Source organism: Balaenoptera ricei, chromosome 9 (genome assembly GCF_028023285.1).
Source record: "Balaenoptera ricei isolate mBalRic1 chromosome 9, mBalRic1.hap2, whole genome shotgun sequence".
NCBI classification, from domain to species: domain Eukaryota; kingdom Metazoa; phylum Chordata; class Mammalia; order Artiodactyla; family Balaenopteridae; genus Balaenoptera; species Balaenoptera ricei.
Genome location: NC_082647.1, coordinates 107,754,210 through 107,759,302, shown reverse-complemented (window position 1 = coordinate 107,759,302; position 5,093 = coordinate 107,754,210). Strand labels below are relative to the sequence as shown.

Here is a 5,093-nt window from a genome sequence, read left to right as displayed (position 1 = left end):
GTAAGTATTCATCCCCTTTCGTGTGTTGTGTGTCAAATATGTTACAGCTCTTTCCATAGAAATACACGTAGTAGAGCTTTATATGCAGTGGACCTGGAGACGTGCATTTTCAGTAATGCTTTAGTTGATTTTGATGCACTGCCAAGGGTGAGAACCAGGGCCTTAAACTGTACATATCCAAACTTAGCTGTCTTCTTCCCCCTTTTCCCAAGACCTGACAGGCATCTAGGTCAGAGTTTTTGGGCTAGGAGCTATTAGTGTGTCAAAGTCAGTTTAATGGGTTGCAACCAATGTATACATTTTTTAATGAAATAAAATAGAATGCAAAATCTCAGTGCATTTCGCATAATAAAGGTGAGAATTGTGAAAGTTCTGTTGTGTGTATTTGTGTGTGTGTGTGTGTGTAGATGATAATATTTATCCTCCAAATTTGGGCGCTTTTGAGACTGAAAGGGGTTGCAACTCGAGGACCAAAGGTGTAATCTGAGGCTGTCTCTGACCAACCAGGACGTATGGTCATCTGCATGTGAGTACGCAGAATATAAAATGTATCTCAGACATTTCCATGGTCCCCGGCCATGTCTTTGTCCAGAAGTCTTCAAGGATGCCCCGTGGCCTGCATGGATTGCATCCCATGCCATGGAAGGCCCTTCAAAACCTAGTGTCATCCAGTCTGGCTTACTATCGGTGGTTTACATCACTGCTGCCTTGACATTCCTTTACTCCTGGTGTCCCTCTAGAAAACTTCCTCTCTCTTTTTCCCCTAAAGCACAGCCATCACTCACCTTGTAAAACCAGTTCAAGCCATCGCCCGCTGAATGGCCCTGGTTGGGCACCACCTCCCCTTGGTGTAGCATGGCAACACAAATTCCTATTAGTCCATGAGTCATCCATCCCCACATTGTTTACATGGCTCTCCCCTCATAAAACAAATGATCCTCAGTTTTTATGAATGTTTATAAGTTTGTGTGAGACTGTAAACTTCAGTGACAGTGATGGTTATCCCTGGATGGTGAGTATACTAATAATGTTAATTTCTAAAATTTCCAGAGGATTTGCATCACTTGTATAATCTAGAAAAAAGAAACAGAATTGTGTTGAATAGCAAATGAAAAATTCCATTTCTACTTCCTTTTGGTAGTCTAGAACGTAGTCTTCTAAACTTTTTACGTAGATTTTTATAGTTTTTTTATGTTGAAGTAATTTTAGATTTGCTGAAGTCTTGCAAATATAATAAAAGATATGAAAGTTGACAAATTGGACTTCATAAAAATGTAAAACTTTTGTGCTTCAAACAGCACCATCAAGAAAGCGAAAAGAATGAGAGAAAATACTTGCAAATCATATATTTGATAAGGATTCAGTATCCAGAATATATAAACTCTTACAAGTCAATAAAAAAGATAAACTGATTAAAAACTAGGCAAAGGATTTGAGTAGAAATTTCTTCAAAGAAGATATAGAAATGGCCAATAAGCACATAAAACAAAAAAAGCTCAACATCCTTAGTCATTACAAAAATGCAAATCAAGGCCACAATTAGATACTACTTCATACTCTCTTGGCTGTGATCAAAAGGACCGATAGTAACAAGTGTTGGTGAGGATGTGGAGAAGTTGAAACCCTCACACTTCACTGGTGGGAATATAAAATGGTGCAGCTACTTCGGAAAATAGTTTGGCAGTTCCTTAAAAAGGTAAACATAGAATTATATGACCTGGCCATTCCATTCTTAGGTATATACCCAAGGGAAATTAAAACATGTCCACATAGAAACTTGTATGCAAATATTTATAGCAGCATTTTTTATACTAGCCAAAGGGTCAAAATAACCCAAATGTAGAATGGATAAGCCAGATGTCATACAGCCACACAGTGGAATAATTTTGGCAATAAAAAGGAATGAAGTACTGATAATATGCTGTATCATGAATATATTTGATTTCTGGGCTTGCCATATCAAAGTACCAGAAACTGGGAGGCTTAACAGAAATTTATTGTCTCATAGTTTTGGAGGCTGGAAGTCTGAAATCAGGGTATTGGCAGGGTTGGCTTCTTCTGAGGGGTGTGAAGGAAAATCTTTTCCATGCCTGTCCTCTAGCTTCTGGTAGCCTCAGGCATTCTGTGGCTTGCAGATGGTGTTCTTCCTGTGTCTTGACCTTATCTTCCCTCTAAGTGTGTCTATCTCTGTGTCCAAATTTCCCCTCTTTATGAGGACTCAGTCATTGGATTAGGGCCCACCACAGCTAATGACCTCATCTTTACTTGACATCTGCAGAGATCCAAATTTCAAATAAAGGCATATTCACAGGTACTGGGATTAGAACTTCAACATCTTTTGGGGGTACACAATTCAACGCATAACAATGGATGAACCTCGAAAACATTATGCTGAAAGAAAGAAGCTGGTTACAAAAAGCTTCCATTTCCATAGGATTCCATTTATATGAAAGGTCCAGAATAGGCAACTCTAGAGACAAAGTGTATTAGTAGTTGCCTAGGGCTGAGGGAGGGCAGGATTGCTAGTGGGTAAATTATACGTCTGTAAAGTTGTTTGAAATATAACAATGCTCAGAGGTCTTGTATACCCTTCATCCAGCTTTTAATGTTAGTGTATTATATAACTGTAATATAATTATTTAATTGAGAAAATTAACATCTATACAATACTCTTTACTAATTTACAGACTCCATTTAAATTTCATTAGTTATCCAAACATGGATACCAAGGGGGAAAGGGGGATGGGATGAATTGGGAGATTGGGGTCAATATACACTATTGATACTATGTATAAAATACATAAATAATGAGAACCTACTGTATAGCACAGGGAACTCTACTCAGTGCTCTGTGGTGACCTAAATGGGAAGGAAATCCAAAAAAGAGGGGATACATGTATATATATAGCTGATTCACTTTGCTATACAGTAGAAACTAACAACATTGTAAAGCAGCTATACTCCAATAAAAAGTTTTAAAAATAAACAAAATAGTTCAATAAAAGATGGTTCTTAAAAAAAAATTATCCAAGCAATGTCTTTTTTTCTGGTTCAGGATCTGATTTAGTATCCCATGTTGCGTTGGTTTATCCTGTCGCCTTAGCCTCCTGGAATCTTAGACAATTTTTAGTTTTTCTTTGTCTTTGATAATCTTGACACTTGAAGAGTATGGGAAAATTATTTTGTAAGATGTCCCTCAGTTTGGGTTTTCTGATTGATGAGGTTAAGTTTATGCATTTTTGGCAAGACGATTACAGAAGTGATGTTGTGCCCTTCTTGGTGCATCATATTAGAGGTACGTGAAATTGGTAAGTCATTACTGGTTAAGTCTGATCATTCTGTTAAGTTGTTATTTATCAGATTTCTCCACTGTAAAGTTAAAATTTTTTCTTTTTAAGTTAATAAGTAGCTTGTGGGGAGAAACTTTAAGACTTTGCATTTACCTTATTTTTTAAATCAGAGTTTCATCCAGTAATTTTAGATTTCATTCTTGCTCACAGCAATTATTACTGTGGTATTTACCAAATGGTAATTTTCTATTTCCTGTTTTCTTTCTACCTTTGTTAAATGGAATTCTACTCTAAGGAAGAGCTGTCCTTTCCCCTCCATTTATTTACGGACAGTCCCTGACTTACAGTGGTTCGACTTATAATTTTTTGATTTTACGACAGTGCGAAAGCAATAGAAGTTGAGTAGAAACTGTACATCGAATTTTGAATTTTGATCTTTTCCTGAGCTAGTGATATGTAGTATGAAACTGTCTTGTGATGCTGGGCAGTGGCAGTGAAACAGTCAGTCACACAATCAGGGAGGTAAACAACCAATACACTTAGAACCATTCCGTACCCTTACAACCATTCTAGATTTTTACTTTCAGCATAGTATTCAATAAAATACATGAGATATTCAGTAGTTTATTATAATATAGGTTTTGTGTTAGATGACTTTGTCCAGCTTTAGGCTAACGTAAGTGTTCTGAGCACATTTAAGGTAGGCTTGGCTAAGCTATGATGTTGCGTAAGTTAGGTGTATTAAATGCATTTTCAACTTATGATGGGTTTATCAGGACATAACCCCATCATATTTTGAAGATCTGTATTTATTTATGCAATTATTTTTTTTATAACAGTATGGACACATGGATGTTTATTCTATCAGTTTTAATCCATTAGTGTCATTTATTATGCTGCTCAGATTGTCCCAAATTTGGCCATTGAGAGCTTGTAGGGAGCCTCTAAGATGGCCTCCAACAATACCTACCTCCTAGTATTCAGGCCCTTTTTTAATCTTCTCTCCTTGATTGTGGGCTGGATATAGTGACATTTCTAATGAATCGAAAAGATGATGGGATGTCACTGCTGAGATTAGGGTTAAGTAAAAGACTGGCTTCTCTCTTGAGCAGACACTCTTGCTTTCTCATTCTCTTGTTCCCTTGCTCCTTCACTTCCTCACTGTGATGGAAACCAGCTGCCGTATTGTGAGCTGCCCTGTGGAGAGGCCCCTGTGCCAAGGAGCTGAGAGAGGCCTCCTAGCAATAGCTAGTGAAAAACAGGCCCTCAGCCCAACACCCCACAAGAAACTGAATCCTGCCAACACCATAGGAATGAGCTTGGAAATTCATCCTTCCCTATTTAAGCCTTGGGATGATCCTGGCTGACAGCTTGACTGCAACCCCATGAAAAACCTTGAGCCAAGGGAATCTCTATTAGTTTGCTAGGACTGCCATATATACCACAGGCTGGGTGCCTTAAACAGCAGAAATATATTTTCTCACAGATCTGGAGGTCAGAAGTCCAAGATCAAGGTTCTGGCTGACTTGGTTTCCAGTGAGGGCTCTCTTCCTGGTGTGTAGATGGCCTCCTTCTCACTATATATTTACATGGTCTTTCCTTGGTGCATGTACGTAGGGAGTGGGGCTGCGTGAGGAGAACACTAGTTCTCTGGTGTGCCTTATAAGGACACTAGCCCTATTGGCTCAAAGCCCAACATTATGACCTCATTTAACCTTAATTAGTTCCTTAGAGGCCCCATCTCCAAATACAGCCACACTTGGGGGTAGGGCTTCAAAATATGAATTTGGGGGGGAAATAAAC

The 5,093-nt window shown here is 38.4% G+C and overlaps 1 protein-coding gene across 1 annotated transcript in view; it reads left to right on the top strand.

The window, feature by feature from the left end:
* The window catches only part of URGCP (upregulator of cell proliferation), a 99,138-nt gene that overhangs the window by 576 nt on the left and 93,469 nt on the right, over window positions 1–5,093 (top strand). The gene's annotated exons all lie outside the window — the stretch shown is intronic.